Source organism: Chiloscyllium punctatum, chromosome 20 (genome assembly GCF_047496795.1).
Source record: "Chiloscyllium punctatum isolate Juve2018m chromosome 20, sChiPun1.3, whole genome shotgun sequence".
In the NCBI taxonomy this organism is placed as follows: domain Eukaryota; kingdom Metazoa; phylum Chordata; class Chondrichthyes; order Orectolobiformes; family Hemiscylliidae; genus Chiloscyllium; species Chiloscyllium punctatum.
Window position 1 is genome coordinate 25,908,908 of NC_092758.1, and position 18,752 is coordinate 25,927,659.

General features: G+C 42.2%; 1 protein-coding gene and 1 pseudogene across 3 annotated transcripts in view; one reads left to right on the forward strand and one right to left on the reverse strand.

Moving 5' to 3' along the window:
• The window catches only part of sgcd (sarcoglycan, delta (dystrophin-associated glycoprotein)), a 557,633-nt gene that overhangs the window by 284,839 nt on the left and 254,042 nt on the right, over positions 1-18,752 (reverse strand). The window lies entirely within an intron of this gene.
• Positions 2,764-3,228, forward strand: LOC140492314 (small ribosomal subunit protein uS19 pseudogene; annotated as a pseudogene).

Sequence of the window (18,752 nt, forward strand, 5' to 3'; positions counted from 1 at the left end):
ACACTTCATTACACTATATCTTTCTCACTGACGAACAACCATGGAAAATATGTGGTAATATTTCTTGTTGTGGTATGCTTTGGCTATCTTTCATTTACTTAAATATGCTGTGCTAAGGTAAAGTAAATAAAGATCAGACTTTCAGTGCTGCAGTGAGAAACCTAAAGGGAGGCACAATATACACTGGGTTAGTACCTTACAATGTAATTAGGAACATGCCACAAAGAAAGTCTTTATTATTTTAGATATTGTAATGGGACAGTGAATAACAAATTCTTTAACAAGGCTTTAACGTTTTGGCCAATTTTTTCACACTCCATCTGCATTACCCTCATCGCAAACCTTCTGACTGTAAGGACCACTGGGATTTTTAATACATACATATTTAAAACTAGTCAGTTCCAATTTGAGATTTTCGCTTACTATATGATAGGTCAAATTATTTAGCTGTCAATTTGATCATTCAAACTATATTGCCACACATATTTGCTTGAGGTAAAATGTAATAAAATAAATACAAGATGATTGTCCCAGATATAATAATACAGCACTGCATAGGCTGTAAGAGTGACTTCATAATGAAATGCAACACTGGAGATGTTACTCAAATCACTATAGTTGATAAGATTTGTTTTGACTCCCCTTGTTATGCCTTGCTGAGGTAGCACATTGGAAATAAAGCCCTATTATTCCTGGGGAAGTCACAAAGATTTTAAAAGTACACAGAATTCTCAATTTACCTGACTTTCAGATCACGTTGACAGAAAGCATGAACCAAGTTTACGTACTTGACAAGGATGACTATCACAAATAGATAGACTCTAGCTACAGGTAAGTAATTGAACCCAAGTCTCTGGTGCTGTGAGGCAGCAGTGCTAACCACTGTGCCACCATGCCGCCCAAAAGCGACTGACTGTGTGGAGTTTGCACATTCTCCCCGTGTCTGCATGGGTTTCCTCCGGGTACTCCGGTTTCCTCCCACAGTCCAAAAATGTGCAGGTCAGGTGAATTGGCCATGCTAAGTTGCCCCTAGTATTAGGTGAAGGGGTAAATGTAGGGGAATGGGTCTGGCTGAGTTGCGCATCGGTGGGGACTTGTTGGGCCGAAGGGCCTGTTTCCACATTGTAAGTAATCTAATCTAATAATAATTATGATAATAATTATGAGTAGTTAGTATATAACTGTACTAGTTATAAACTTTACACAAACATATAAATAGACTTAGACAGGAAAACAAAACATGGGTGTTATGGCAGAGGGAAAAGTTGGGAATGCTGTCCAGTACTCTTTTTTTATAGGACTGAGACAATTCTTCTATTGAACACAATGCAGTTCCTTGATCTTCCTTCTTTGGATATTTTCACTCGTTTGAAAGAGGCAAGGGGTCATACATACAGTTCATACATAAAGGTCTCTGACTTATTTAAAAATCACAGCATATACCAGCTGCTGAGGAAAAAAATGAACTGGTTTTCTTCAGACTCAAAGTGATTTTCAATACAGAAAACAGAGACAGCACCTGAGCTTGTGGAGATCTGAAGGCATTTCTATCTCCTGCACAGCCCCACCTATTCAACTACCTGAGAAGCAATCACACAGTTGTTGGCAGGCAGAATAACTGGCCATTCATCCACAGACCAAACAACTGCTTATTGCCAGCTGAACCTCTACTTTTGCACAGGTCTTGGCACCAGCTCATCTGCAAACTTTCCACCGATGCTAGAATCAGCAGCTGTGTAAACAACATTTATATTTTACAAAAGAAAATGCAGCAATCCCTCCACAATTCCTGCTTTTTGTTTTACAACAATTCTTTTCCATTTCAATCCACAGTCAAAATACTGAAAAATATAAAACCAGTTCGGGTTGCCACACTTTAGGACAGATATGGAGGCTTTGGAGAGAGTGCAAAAAAGGTTTACCAAGATGTTGCCTGGATTGGAGACTACTAGCTATGAGCAAAAGTTGAACACACTTGGATTGTTTTCGCTAGAGTTTCAGAGACTAAGGGGCAACCTGATAGATTATATAAAATAATGAGAGGCATGGATAGGATGGATATTTGGAGTCTCTTTTCCTGGGAGGAAGTGTCAAATACTGGGGGGCATAGGTTTAAAATAAGAGGGGCAAAGTTCAAGGAGATGTGCGAGGCAAGTTTTTTTAACACATAATTTGGTAAGTGCTTGTAACATGCTGCTAAGGGAAATGCTAAGGTAGACAAGCAGGAAGCTGGAAGAACACAGAAGTCAGGCAGCATCAGAGAGGTGCTAGAAGGAGATATGATAGCCATGTTTAAGAGGTGTTTAAATAGACATGTGAACAGGCAGAGAATAGAGGGATACAAATCAAGTATAGGCAGATGGGAATAGTTTAGAATGCCATCATGGTAGGCACAGGCATGGTGGACCCAAGGGCCTGTTTTCCTGTGCTACAATGTTCTGTGTTGTTCTATGTTCTATGGTTTTTACATGCATGTCAAGAGAAAGGTTAAAATCCATCTTCATGCAATAACTTGAATAAATAGTACAGTTAAACACAGTAAATTTTCTAAAGCGCTTCACAGGAGCAATATTAAATGTTCCGTTTACTTCTGACTCACATATATAATTAATATTAGGAGTGATGAAAAAAAAACACTTGGCCACAAAGGTAAGTTTTAAATTTAGCAAGAGAGTGAGATTTCAAGACAGAGATGGGTAATTCGGAATTTAAGGTCTTGGCAGCTCTAGGCACCAGCAATGGTGGGCGGGACAGTGGGTGAAAATGGTTGACCAAGTAGAAGAGAAGATGGAAAGGATTTTCAGGAAATTTACCTCCAGAGGTGATGACCTGGATCAGCTCCTCAATATGTTCCATGAGCAGCTGATGTAATTGTATTGTGCTCCTCAGTGGAGGCGTGTAAACAGAGGTCTGCGCCACAAGCAACAGTCTCATCTGAAAAGGCAGCACATATCGAAACAAAAAACTCCACCAAAGGAGAAACTGAAGGTTGCCAAGGCTCACCTTTGGGATATGGTTATCGTCCCAGAGCTGGTTGGCAGCATGGTGGGTATGTACAATGGCAAAACCTTCAACCAGGTTGAAGTCAAGCCTGAAATGGTTGGCCATGACCTCGGAGAGTTCTCCATCACCTACAAGCCTGTCAAGGACAACAGACCTGGCATCAGTGCCACTCATTCCTCCAGGTTCTTTCCTCTGGAGCAAACAGTCTGTGACATAAATGTGTAAATAAAATCTGTTTCAGTGCAAAAGAAATTGAAGGTGTGTAAAAGCTTAAGAGTTGACGAGCACAGAGCTCTCGATGGGTTGTACACTGGAGCAAGTTACAGGTATAAGTTAGAGGGAGGTCATTGAGGCAAAGGACAAATTAGAGAATAACAATGGAAATTTTAATTTTGAAGCATTATCAGACCAGAAACAAATGCAGTGTCAAGATCAGAATTTATGTATTCTTTACACTACATGTTATAGAGTCATAGAGTCATAGAGATGTACAGCATGGAAACAGATCCTTCGGTCCAACCCGTCCATACCAACCAAATATCCCAACCCAATCTAGTCCCACCTGCCAGCATCTGGCTCATATCCCTCCAAACCCTTCCTATTCATATACCCATCCAAATGCCTCTTAAATGTTGCAATCGTTCCAACCTCCAAAACTTTCTCTGGCAGTTCATTCCATACACTCTGTGTGAAAAAGTTGCCCCTTAGGTCTCTCATATTTTCCCCTCTCACCCTAAACCTATGCCCTCTAGTTCTAGACTCCCCAACCCCAGGGAAAAGTCCTTGTCTATTCATCTTATCCATGCTCCTCATAATTTTGTAAACCTCTACAAGGTCACCCCTCAGCCTCCGATGCTCCAGGGAAAACAGCCCCAACCAGTTCAGCCTCTCCTTATAGCTCAAATCCTCCAACTCTGACAACATCCTTGTAAATCTCTTCTGAACCCTTTCAAGTTTCACAATATCTTTCTGATAGGAAGGAGACCAGAATTGCATGCAATATTCCAACAGTGGTTTAACCAATGACCTGTACAGCCACAACATGACCTCCCGACAGAGTACGCAATACTCTGAACAATAAAGGAAAGCATTCCAAATGCCTTCTTCACTATCCTATCGACCTGTGATTCCACTTTCAAGGAGGTATGAATCTACACTCCAAGGTCTCTTTGTTCAGCAACACTCCCTAGGACCGTACCATTAAGTGTATAAGTCATGCTAAGATTTGCTTTCCCAAAATGCAGCACCTTGCATTTATCTGAATTAAACTCCATCTGCCACTTCTCAGCCCATTGGCCATCTGATCAAGATCCTGTTGTAATCTGAGGTAACCCTCTTTGTTATCCACCATACCTCCACTTTTCGTGTCAGCTGCAAATTTACTAACTGTCCCTCTTATGCTCGCATCCAAATCATTTATATAAATGATTAAAGTAGAAGACCTAGCACCGATCCTTGTGGCACTCCACTGGTCACAGGCCTCCAGTCTGGAAGACAACCTTCCACCACCACCCTCTGTCTTCTACCTTTGAGCCAGTTCTGCATCCAAATGGCTAGTTCTCCCTGTATTGCATGAGATCTAACCTTTTAATCAGTCTCCCATGGGGAACCTTGTCGGACGCCTTACTGAAGTCCATATAGATCACATCTACCGCTCTGCCCTCATCAATCCTCTTTGTTACTTCTTCAAAAAAACTCAATCAAGTTTGTAAGACATGATTTCTACTCACAAAGCCATGTTGACTATCCCTAATCACTCCTTGCTTTTCCAAATACTTGTACATCCCGTCCCTCAGGATTCCCTCCAACAACTTGCCCACCACCGACGTCGGGCTCACTGGTCCATAGTTCTCTGGCTTGTCCTTACCAACCTTCTTAAACAGTGGCACCACATTAGCCAACCTCCAGTCTTCCAGCACCTCACCTGTGACTATCGATGATACAAATATCACAGCAAGAGGCCGAGCAATCACTTCTCTCACTTCCCACAGAGGTCTAGGTACACCTGATCAGGGCCTGGGGATTTATCCACCTTTATGCATTTCAAAACATCCAGCACTTCCTCCTCTGTAATATGGGCATTGTTCAAGGTGTCACCATCTATTTCCTTACATTCTATATCTTCCATATCCTCTTCCACAGTAAATACGGATGCAAAATACTAAATGCTGATGCATGTGATCAGAATATTTTGAAATTAAAGAGTTGAGGTCTTGTGGCACAGTGGTGGCGTAAGAACATAGAACTAGGAGCAGGAGTAGGCAATTCAGCCCCTTGGGCCTGCTCTGCTATTTAATACTTTCATGGCTGATCTCATCTCAGCCTCAACTCCACTTATTGCATGTTCTCCTTCAACCCGTTACTAATTAAAAACCTATCGATCTCCTCCTGAAATTTACTTAATGTTGTGGAATCCGCTGCACTTCGGGGGAGTGATTTCCACAGATTCATGATCTTTTGAAAGAAGTCATTTCTCCTCATCTCCTCTTTAAATCTGATCAAATTAAATTTTGATAATAAAAATAGTGATCTGCAAATTCATCTGTGTTAGATAATGAATTAGACTATAATTACGTTAGATATATTAGTGGATACTCGAGGCAAAGATGCTGCTACAGTTTCGCTGCTTCATGTGTGTCAGCTGGACTCAAATGCCAAAGTAAAAGAAGAGGCTTTATTTTAAAGGAAAGTCTGGTACACAAATAACCTCTATATATTTATTTATTTTATTTGTTCCCAAGGGATGTGGGCTACACTGGCTATGCCAATTATTACTGTTCATCTCTAATTTCCCTGGAGAAAGTGGTAATGAGCAACCTTCTTAAACTGCTGAATCCATACAGTCATAGAGCTGCACAGATGGAAGCAGACCCTTCTGTCCATGCCAACCAAATATACAAAGTTAATCAAGCCCCATTTGCCAGCATTTGACCAATATCCCTCCAAACCCTTCCTGTTTATATACCCATCCAGATGCCTTTTAAATGTTGTAATTGTACCAGCCTCCTGCACTTTCTCTGGCACCTCATTCCATATACACACAACTCTCTGCGTGAAAAAAGTTGCCCCTTAGGTCCCTTTTAAACCTTTCCTCTCTCACCTTAAACCTATGCCCTCAAGTTTTGGACTCCCCCACCCCTGGGCAAAGACCTTGGCTATTCACCCTATCTATGCCCATCATGATTTTATAAACCTCTACAACATCATCACTTGCCACTCCAGGGAAAATAGCCTTAGCCTTTTCAGCCTCTCCCTGTAGCTCAACATCCTTGTAAATCTTTTGTGAACCCTTTTAAGTTTAACAACATCCTTCCTATAGCAGGGAGGCCACAATTGCATGCAATATCACAAAAGTGGCCTTACCAATGCCCCCCTGTACAGCCGTAACATGTCCTCCAAACTCCTGTACTCAATGCACTGACCAATAAAGGTAAGCATACCAAATGCTTTCTTCACTACCCGATCTATTTTCAAGAAACCACGGACCTGCAATCCAAGGTCTCTTTGTTCAGCAATATGCCCCAGGATCTTACCATTAAGTATATAAGTCCTGTCCTGATTTGCCTTTGGACAATGCAGCACCTCATATTTATCTAAATTAAACTCCATTTGCCAATTCTCAGCCCATTGGTTCATCTGATCAAGATCCCGTTGTACTCTTAAGTAACCTTTTTCGCTGTCCACTAAATCTCCACGTTTGGTATCATCTGTAAACTTACTAACCATACCTCCTATGTTCACATCCAAATCATTTAAATAAATGACAAAAAGCAGTGGACCCAGCACCGATCCTTGTGGCACACCGCTGGTCACAGGCATCCAGTCTGAAAAGCAACCCTCCACCACTACCCTGTCTTCCACCGTCAAGCCAGTTCTGTATTCAAATGGATGGTTATCTTTGTATTCCATGTGACTTAACCTTGCTAACCAGTCTACCATGAGGAACCTTGTCGAGCGCCTTAGTGAAGTCCATATAGATAAGGTCCACTACTCTGCCCTCATCAATCCTCTTCATTACTTATTCAAAAAACTCAGTCAAGTTGAGTCTTTGTGGTAGCATTGTTAGGAAGGAAGTTCCAGGATATTTTCACAGCAACAAAGAAGGCATGGCAATATAATTCCAGGTCAGATTGATGAGTGCTTTAAATTGAACTTCCAGCTATGAGTATTCCATTCCATCTGCTGCCCTTGACCTTCGAGACAGTAGGATTGGCAGGTTTGGAAGGTGCTGTCAACGAATCCTTGCTGAGTTATTGCAGTACACCCTCCAGATGGTACACTCTATTGCCACTGTACAATGGTTGTGAATCAAGCAAATATTAAAACTGCTGGATCGAATATTAGGGTTAGGTAAGGTTAGGGTTTAAGCGTTTAGGCAAACTTCTCCATTTGCTCTACTTCAATAATTTGAAACATAGAAACAACAAAAAAAAGGGTTTTTTTGAATGAAACATCACTCTGAGAAATTTAATTGGTTTTCCTATTTCAGTGGAGGAGAAAGTGAGGCCTGCAGATGCTGGAGATCAGAGCTGAAAATGTGTTGCTGGAAAAGCGCAGCAGGTCAGGCAGCATCCAAGGAACAGAAGAATCGACATTTCGGGCATCAGCCCTTCTTCAGGAATGAGGAAAGTGTGTCCAGCAGGCTAAGATAAAAGGTAGGGAGGAGGGACTTGGGGGAGGGGCGTTGGGAATGCGATAGGTGGAGGGAGATCAAGGTGAGGGTGATAGGCCGGAGTGGGGTGGGGGCAGAGAGGTCAGGAAGAAGATTGCAGGTTAGGAAGGCGGTGCTGAGTTCGAGGGATTTGACTGAGACAAGGTGGGGGGAGGGGAAATGAGGAAACTGGAGAAATCTGAGTTCATCCCTTGTGGTTGGAGGGTTCCCAGACGGAAGATGAGGCGCTCTTCCTCCAACCGTCGTGTTGCCATGGTCTGGCGATGGAGGAATCCAAGGACCTGCATGTCCTTGGTGGAGTGGGAGGGGGAGTTGAAGTGTTGAGCTACGGAGTGGTTGGGTTGGTTGGTCCGGGTGTCCCAGAGGTGTTTTCTGAAACGTTCCGCAAGTAGGCGGCTTTTCTCCCCAATATAGAGGAGGCCACATCGGGAGCAGCGGATGCAATAGATGGTGTGTGTGGAGATGCAGGTGAATTTGTGGCAGATATGGAAGTGTCCCTTGGGGCCTTGGAGGGAGGTAAGGGGGGAGGTGTGGGCGCAAGTTTTGCATTTCTTGCGGTTGCAGGGGAAGGTGCCGGGAGTGGAGGTTGGGTTGGTGGGGGGTGTGGACCTGACGAGGGAGTCACGGAGGGAGTGGTCTTTTCGGAACGCTGATAGGGGAGGGGAGGGAAATATGTCCCTGGTGATGGGGTCCGTTTGGAGGTGGCGGAAATGACGGCGGATGATACGCTGGACATGGAGGTTGGTGGGGTGGTAGGTGAGGACCAGTGGGGTTCTGTCCTGGTGGTGGTTGGAGGGGCGGGGCTCAAGGGCGGAGGAGCGGGAAGTGGAAGAGATGCGGTGGAGGGCATCGTCGACTACGTCTGGGGGAAAATTGTGGTCCTTGAAGAAGGTGGCCATCTGGGTAGTACGGTTTTGGAACTGGTCCTCCTGGGAGCAGATGCGGCGGAGACGAAGGAATTGGGAATATGGGATGGTGTTTTTACAGGGGGCAGGGTGGGAGGAGGTGTAGTCTAGGTAGCTGTGGGAGTCGGTCGGTTTATAGTAAATGTCCGTGTCAACTCGGTCACCCGAGATGGAAATGGAAAGGTCTAGGAAGGGGAGGGAGGAGTCTGAGACGGTCCAGGTGAATTTGAGGTCGAGGTGGGAAGTGTTGGTAAAGTGGATGAACTGTTCAACCTCCTCGTGGGAGCACGAGGCAGCACCGATACAGTCATCGATGTAGCGGAGGAAAAGGTGGATTGTGGGGCCAGTGTAGCTGCAGAAGATGGACTGTCCCACATATCCTACGAAGAGGCAGGCAATAGCTGGGGCTCATGCGGGTGCCCATGGCTACTTCTTTGGTTTGGAGGAAGTGGGAGGATTGGAAGGAGAAGTTGTTCAGGGTGAGGACCAGTTCAGTCAGTCGAAGGAGGGTGTCTGTGGAAGGGTACTGGTTGGTACGGCGGGAAAGGAAGAAGCGGAGGGCTTTAAGTCCTTCATGATGGGGGATGGAGGTGTACAGGGACTGGATGTCCATGGTGAAGATAAGGCATTGGGGACCGGGGAAGTGAAAATCATGGAGGAGGTGGAGGGCGTGGGTGGTGTCCCGAACGTAGGTGGGGAGTTCATGCCATGCTAGATAACATGGAAGCTGAGACTGAAGTCTAAGTAATCTTATGTCATTGTGGTCCTGGAAAATAAAAGCTTCCGTACTTGAGCACAAAAGCCTACACAGCTCCAGAATTTAAAATTTTAATGCAGACATTTCAGCGCACACATAAATTGGTGGAAGGAGAGAAAAAAAATGAGTAGCATTCCTGTAACATGTGAAACACATCCATAGAAATCTCAAGTGCAATCCGAACCCATTTTCCATTAATCACCAATTTACATCACAAACATAGACATGGTGTAGGATCCTTTTCCAAGTTTAGGGCTAAAATACAGCAATCCTTATTTTGCATTAAGCCTTTAGCTGAGAATGTTTGAATCTAACTGCAATAATGTGTTTTATTCTCCAGTTCAAACATAACTCATTTTAATTAATTTAAATGCATCAAAGTTGAAAGAAAGACAGAATGAAAGCTTTAGTCTAATGTAGAGACACAGGGTGATAAGATATCCCAATAAGTTTTATTGCCCATTGATAATTATTGTCTCCAGTCTCAGACCGACAGCTAATACAGTGTTCTATTCCTCAACCATAATTTATCACAGGAATTTATCTACTTAATTAATTAACCTATGAATAATGAAATAAAACATTCATCAACTGAATCAGTGCTCATTGTTTCCAATTGCACAGGAAAGATGCTTGCCGTGGAATTGTATCAGGTATGCATTTATTGGACGTCAACTATGTTGTGCTGCTGTATTATTTGCATCTTACTTAGATTATGCATATGTCATTTTAGATCTACTGATGTCCTCAGACATGTAGCTTGTTTTCTCACTTAACTTGTGAATAATTCAATTTGAACAGGGTTATGCTTGCAAGGACAACTCAGATACAAAGTTAAGAAAAGTCTTAGTCAGAATTGAATTAGATACTGTTGCAGATGTGGGTGAAGAAGCAGAGAATCGAAGGGTAGCCCAGGTAGATGTAAGTCAGTCAGTTTCAGCTCTCTAATGGATAAATTAGTAGAAACAACATTAACAAATAAGATTAACTGTTACTTGGAAAGATGAGGATTAATCAGGGATAATCAGCATAGTTATATTAGGGAAGGTCTTACTAACTGAATTGAATGTTTTGTTGAAGTAATGAATACAATGGATGAGGATAGTGCAGTGGATGTTGTCTGCATGGACATTAGTAAGACATCTGACGGTCCCACATGGCAGACTGGTCAGGGAAATTAAAACCCACATGAGAAAGGGTAATGTGATGAGATAGATGAATCTAAAATTGGCTCAGTGGCAGGAGCAAAGGGTCATTGACTGATTTTTGCAAATTGAAAGTGGTTTCCTGGTGTATTCCATAGGTCCCATTGTTGGATCCCTTGCTGCCTGTGATTTATGTCAACGTTTTAGACTCAAATGTGGAAGGCATGTTTGGAAAATTTGAAGATGACAAAAAATGGCTGGGTAGTTGATCATGAAGAACACTACTGTTAACTGCAGGATGATCAGTTAGAAAATACAGGAATGGACAAGGCCTAGTGCTGGGCAGCCTAGCCATCCTCATCATAAAGGAAACATTAAATGGCCAAACATTGGGAAGTTTTGGTCAGATTCACACCTGGTTACAATTTTGAAGGAGGCAGGGAAATGGAAGGGACGTGGAGTGGGATGCCAGCAGGTTAACCTGATCAAGTCCATGTTCGGAAAGGGATGACCAGTTCCAGCCAAGCCCTGTGACATCATAATCAGACTCTTCCTTGGATTTCCCCTCCCCAATTCTGTGGAACTGATAGGAATAAGCATGTCAGCCAATCTGATTAACAAACAGCTCTCCAAGATGTAACCTTTCTAACTGAGGGGTGGTGGGCCTACTCCGATCCGATTAATGTTCCATGGATGTGTTCTCCACCAACTTCACAGTGACAGGAGAGAAAACCTCATGATCCAAAATAGTGTTTTTGCAAAAGAAAGCAAAAGAAAGGAAATATATAAAACTTGTCATTTGTACATACAAGGACACAAAAATGAAAACTATTAAATATACACTTTGGTCCATAGATGTCTTATGTTTAATTTGCTTGGAAGACTTATGTTTTGGAGGATTTTGAAAAAAAGGCATTTACTTCAAGTTTTATGGTCATATCGACTGTGATTTGTTTTTTAAACAGGGGTCATTGAAAGTTCATTTTGGACATTGGAGTTTTCTTAAATAGCTTCCTAGAAACCACATGATTAGTGGTCACTTTTTTTTTCCTTCTGATGATCTTATTCGGGCTGTTTTGGAGAGATCCCTCTTTCATGGAGATGAATTTGAGGTAAACCTATTAAAAGTAACCTGAGTTGGAGGAAAACCTACTAAGAACAAGCTGAGCTGGAGGAAAGCTTACAATGACAAGATGTCCATGGGATCTCTCGCATTTCTGAAAACACAACCCTGTGCAGAAGTTTGGTATATAAACTGATTGTTCTTGGGAAGAGTGATTGAAGAAACATCTCAAGATTATATATGCTGAGCAAACTGAGTCTGTGAGACTTCAGAGTTAACAGTCATGATCAGTGATTTGGATCAGACACACCAGAATATCAGAACAACAACTTTCAGAACATTCTATGCTTTATCCTTTTGCTTTCAAGAATAATTCATCGCCTAAAGTGTTCTGCTTTCACAGAAAGTCAAATCTTGCAGATTGTTTTTCTTTCCTCTTGTACTGAATGTGTGTTTTTCCCATGTAGTTTGGGTCATTTAAAGGGATAAGCATTTATACTTCTATCGTGGGTCTATCTACAGCAAATGGTAGTTGTTCAAGAAGGCAGCTCACCACCATTAACAAACCATGGTAACCAAGGAAGTTAGGGATAGTATCAAATTGAAAGAAAAATGATATAATGTTATAGAACCTAATGGGAAATAAGAGAATCAGGAAAGTTTTAAAAGCTAAGAAAGGATAGCCAAAAAATAATAAGGAAGGAGGAAATAAACTATGAGGGCAAACTAGCAAGGAACACAAAAATGGACAGGAGAACTTGTTTAAATACATAAAAAGGATGAAAGAGGCCAAAGTGAACATAAGATTCTTAGAAAATAAAGTTGGGAAATTAATATTGGGAGCTGGGAAATGGTAGAAGTAAATATATACTTTGCATCAGTCATTACAGTAGAGAACATGAATAGCATTCCAAAAAGAATAAGTAATCAAGGGAGAGGAGATAAACATGAATAACTATCAAAGAGAAAATGTAATTGGGAGTGGAAGCCCAAAGAGTTTAAGCAACATAAGCAATGACAAGACCCAGGGGAGAATTGCACGAGAACTCCAGTGAGACCTATCTTGATGTCCGGAGCATTTCAATGCATCCTTTATGCACTTGTCACGTGGCAAGGCAAGATTCTCACTGGGATTGGCAAGTTGCCAATTAAGGGGATTAAATCTTGTTATAAGCCTTGTTAATAGAATAACTGACCCTTTTGATATTCAGTTTATGAACCAAACATGCCAAACAACCATAGAATGCCTACAGTGTGGAAGCAGGCCACCCACTCCATCACGTCCACGCGGACACTCCAACAGCATTGCTGCCCAGATTCACCCCATACCCAATTCCAGTACGTGTGCATTTACCATGGCTAATGCTCATAGCCTGCACATCACTGGACACTATAAGTAATTTAGCATGGCCAATCCAACTCACCTGCACATCTTTGGACTGTGAGAGGAAACTGAAGCACTCAGAGGAAACCAATGCAGACACAGGAAGAATATGCAAACTCCACACAGACAGTCACCTGAGGCTGGAATTGAACCCAGGTCCTTGGCACTGAAAGGCAGCGGTGCTAACCACCGAGCCACCGTGCAGCCTCAAATACACACTGAGAATTTTCAACATGGAAGTCTTTCAGTTCCTTTATGTCCTGTTCACAATTTACTTTCCTTGCTATCTTTGTGTCATTAGAAGATTTAGCAATCATAATTTTGGCCTTTTCATCCAAGACATTTCCAAAAATTGCAAAAATTTGAGACCACAGCAGCGATCCTTGTGGTGATGACTCATTACATCTGGAAAATCCCTCATCTATGACTAGTCTTGGTTTCCTATTATCTATCTAAATCCCTCATTTACAACTAGTCTTGGTTTTGTGTTAGCCAGCCAATCTTCTATTCATGCCAACATGTTTTCCCTTCTACCTTGAGACTTAGTTTTCTACAATAATGTCTATGACGCGGCAGCATATCAAATGCCTTCTGTAAATCCAAGAATAGAGTATCACTGCTTCCTTTTTATCCAGGAAACACATCTTTTTCTAAAAGAACTCCAATAAATTTGTTAAACATGGTTTACCTTTCACAAAACCAGATCGAATTGAACTGCCTGATTATCTTTAACTTTTCAAAGTGCCCTGCTATAATAGCTTCCAAAATCCCCACTAAGATAAATGTTAACCAAACTGGCCTGTAGTTTCCTGCCTTTGCTCTTCCTTTTTTTTGAATAAAGGAGTTGCATTCAGTTTTTCTCATCCTAATGGAAAGGGTCTAGGGAATTTTAGAAAATTAAAAACAATGCATCATCTGTTTCACTAGACAATTCTATTGAGATGCTCAGATGAAGTCCATCAAGATCCAAGGACTTGTCAGCCCAGTGTAAGGAGATTTCACATCACTGAACAGAAATTGGTTCAGCTCTTCTTAAATTAACTCGAATCTTCAGCCATGTTTCAAGTCCACACAATTACATCAATAGGCACAGCACATAAATTTCATGTATTTGAGGCATTAAAATCGAACGAGAGGGCAAGCATTCATGAGGACACAAGTGCCTTTTCATTTGTTCTTTTAAGTGATGTGGGTTCTGCTGGCTGGGCCAACATCTATTGCCCATCCTTAACAGCCATTGACAAGGTTGTGTTGACAGATGTTGAACCTCTGCAGTTCATTTATTTAGGTACATTACACCATAAGAAATAAGAACAGGAGTAGGCCATTTGAATCCTCGAGCCTATTGCTCCATTTAATGGAATCATGGTTGATCCAACATTCCTCACATTGTTATGGACCAGACCAAACCCTCTCAAGATATTCAGAAGATAGTCTGGACTCCAACTTTTTCTTATTTTAAAGGTAAATGTAATTACCAAAATGCATTCCAGGTGCAATTCGATTGGTCAAACTACCGGATTTGAAGCAAACTATACTTCATTCATCCACTATAGTTAAAATACAACAAAAGAAAGAAGGAATTGGAAAAACTTAATGCTATTGGAAAACTTAACAGAATAATAGATACAGCAACTATTAACTGTTCCAATATAGTAACATCCCAGAAAAACACTCCTGGCAAAAGGCAAATTCAGAAAACTGATGCAATTTGCAACTTCAGTAGCCCAGGAGGAAACAATCACATCAAAAGAAAATTCAGAGATTTACTGCAGTTTCCCACCCTGCTGAGAATGCCAGCAATAACTGCTGCTACTGAAAAACTAAACTGAAAAATCACGTTTTGTGAGAGCTTCACCACACCCATTCAGGCTGCTTCTATTGTTCCAGTTCTCAAAAAAAAATCTCAAGCCTCACAAACTGTTTACTACAGTGACTCTAGTGGACTTCTCCATACTTCTGCCTTAAAAGTCTCTTTAAAAAAAGGACAAACACACCTTCTAAAGCCACAGTGTCATCACAACATCTACTTTCTGGTGTTTTCCCTTTACCCCTTGATTTCTGTATTATTAAGAATTAATCTATCTATCTATCTCAACATTAAATACACACAAAGACTCTGCTCTCACAGCTCTCCACGACAAGGAATTTTAAAGATTCTCAGCCTCTGACAGAAAAAAAATTCCTCTTCATCTCAGTCTTAAATTGGCACAGCTTCATTCTGAGACCATGCCCTCTTGTCCAAGACTCTCCCATGAGGGGAAACATCCTCTCAGTATTTAGTGTCAAGCCCCTTAAGAATCCTGTATGTTTTAATGAGATCACCTCTCATTCTTCTATACTCCAATGCGTGGAGTCCCAACTTGCTTAGCTTTTGTTCATACGACAATCCCTCCATACCAAGGATCATGCTTGTGAATCTTCCTGAATTGCCTCCAGTGACAGATATCTTGCCCTAAATAAGGGGACCAAAGCTGCTCATAGTACTCCAGATGTGGTCTCGCCAGCAACCCCATACAGTTGCAGTAAGACTTCCCTACTCTTATTCTCCAACCCACTTGAAATACAGGCTAACAGTCCATTAGCTTTTGAATTACCTTCATGGGGGTGGCTGCAAATATTGACCTTTCCAGGGCAACTCCCTTTTGACTGTATGCAACTATGCCACTACCATTGCTGAATCTGTTCCGCTGAGAGAGAGGGGTGGCTATGATGCAGTCTGGACGATTGTCTAGAAGGTATGATACTGTGAGCATATGTCGGGCAGTTGCTTGACTAATCTTACAATTTCAGCAGTTGTCCAAAGACAATAAATGGGTTTTGCAAGGTCAACAAGACTGTTTTTGCTGTTGTCATTTCTGGTACATATGTCAATGTCCAGGTGGTCTATCTTGTTTCATTCCATTGTGTGTTTTAGTAGATACAATTGAATGGCTGGCAAAGTTTATCAGAGGGCATTTCAGATGTAACCACATTGCTATGAGTTTGACCATAAGGAAGGCATGTTCCTTTCCTAGGCTGCATTGATGAATTAACAGTCATTCATGGACATGAGATACTTGATTCCAGAATTATTAAAATTCAAATTCCAGTTTGATTCCAGGTCTCCAGATCCTATTCTCCAACATCATTAGTCCAGTGACAACACCATTATGCATCACATCCCCAATGCTATGGGGCTTCTACTTTCACATATCTCCAGTGCAGCACAGATCAAGTTTTGTCTCATTCATTAGGTTGCTGTCTTGCCAGCGTGTTTGGGTGTGTCAGTGGACTCCATATCACATTGCATGCATCGCATATATACCTGGGAGAAAGTGAGGACTGCAGATGCTGGAGATCAGAGTCGAGAGTGTGTTACTGGAAAAGCACAGTAGGTCAGGCAGCATCCGAGGAGCAGGAGAGTAGGTGTTTTGGGCACAAGCCCTTCATCAGGAAATGTTTCCAAATGAAGGGCTTATGCCTGAAATGTCAATGCTCCTGCTCCTTGGATGCTGCCTGATCTGCTGTGCTTTTTCCAGCAACACACTCTCGACTTGCATATATACCTGTTACATACATAAACGGATCTAAACATTAAATGTGTTGATTGTTTGTGTGGAACCTGAATTTTAATGCAGATCACCAGCAATATGGTCATGCAGCCTTTGACTTCCAATATTCAAAACATAAATGATGCTCGCAGTAGACAGTACAGGAACATGGATAGATATTAAACTGATGCCAGACTACTGGAGGACCAATAATGAAGGCCAGTAAATATACAACCATGCACACCCTAGGTACATAGTAAGTTGAACAGAAAACAATCATCGTCCTGAAATGACTGTTGTGGTGTCTGGCAATGTCAGGGTGGACTTTGCATTATTCAATGGAATGCGATGGGACCAGATGGAGTACCACGCCATGCACTCAGAGCATGCGCAGATCCACTGGCAGAGGTCTTCTCGGACCTCTTTACCTCCCCCTGCAGCAGGCTACTGTCCCTGCTTGTTTCAAGAGGGCCAACATCATCCTGGATCTAAGAAGACTCATGCAGCATGTCTTAATGAATACCACCCAATGCCCTAACTTCATTGGTAATGAAGTGCTTTGAAAAGCTGGTCATGGCATTAATCACTCCAGCCTCCCCACTACTCTTGACCCACTCCAATTTGTCTATCGGACCAACAGATCCACATCAGATGCCATATCACTTGCCCTTCACTCCTCCCTAGAACATCTTGACACCATGCACAGCTACATAAGGATCCTACTCATTGATTACAGTTCAGCCTTCAACACTATTATTGCCTCGAGAAAGATTACTAAACTTAGTGATCTCGGACTAAGCCCCATTCTCCGCAACTGGATCCTCAGTTTCCTGACACACAGGCCAAAATCAGTGAAGATTGAGGACAATATTTCATCCTCACCAACACTCAACACTGGAAACCACCCCACCCCACCCCCCCCCTCCAGGGATGCACACTCAGCTACCTACTGTACTCACCGTTTACCCATGACTGCATCGCCAAATACAACACTAATGCCATTTACAAGTTCACTGATGACACCACCTTAGTCGGTCAAATCTCAGATGGCGATGAAACAGACTATCAACGGGAGGTGGAAGACCTGAAAAAATGGTACACTGAGAATAACCTAGCTCTGAATGCCAGCAAAACCAAGGAACTCATTATTGACTTTCAGTGGGATGTTAGTCATGCCCCCCTATACATTAACAGAACAGAGGTGAACGAGTGGAGAGTGTCAAGCTCCTGGGAGTGGTCATCAACAACAAGCTTTCTTGGACTTTTCATGTGGATGCACTGGTTACAAAGGCCCAACAACTCCAGCCTCTTCTTCCTCAGGCAGCTGAGGAAATATGGCATGACAGTGAATACCCTTGTCAACTTCTATAGATGCGCCATCGAGAGCATTCAGTCTGGATGTATCACTACCTGGTATGGCAACTGTACCATTCAAGATTGGAGATGGTTACAGAGAGTGGTGAACTCAGTGCGGACAATCACACAGGCCAACCTCCCATCTACAGAATCCATCTACCAGGCCCGCTGTCAGGGAAAGGCCGCCAGCATTCTCAAAGATTCATCTCACCCTGGCAATGCTTTTCTACAACCAGTACCATCAAGGAGAAAATACAGAAGCCTGAACACAGGCACCAGCCGGTTTTGAAACAGTTTCTACCCTATTGTTGTTCGAGTATTGAGTGGACTCACAAACTCTTAGCATTCGCCTGTACCTGTGTCTTGGCTTTTGCCGCTATTTACCTATTATTTACTTATCTATGCTACTTAAGTATATGATCTGCCTGTTTTGCTCACAAGACAAAGCTTTACACTGTGCCTTGGTACGTGTGACAATAAATTCAATTCAATTCAATTGTCCTCCTGTCAAAATTATATGGATTATGGAGGTACACTGTACCTCTTTGCCTGGAGGGAAAGATTGATCTTAACCTGGCAGAAGATATTCTGGCAGAAATGTTGACATGGAGGATTCAAAAACAGATTATACTAGAACCATGTTTTCTGAACTACTTGAGAAAGCCACAGCTGCAGTGGGCCCAATGTGAGTAACAACAGGAATCTTCCATGCCTCTCCTGCAAGAAAAAGACTGCACAGAAGCACAGGCAAAATTGAATAAACAGTGAACATTTTTTGAACAGCAAATACATATTGCTAAACTTCGAAAGTAGTGATTCACTAAAGCTCTTTTGATAGCATTTTCCAAACTCACAATCTCTATCACTTAGAAGTAAAACAGCACAGATAGATGGGAGCACCAGATTTGCAAGTTCCTCTCCAAGCCACACATCA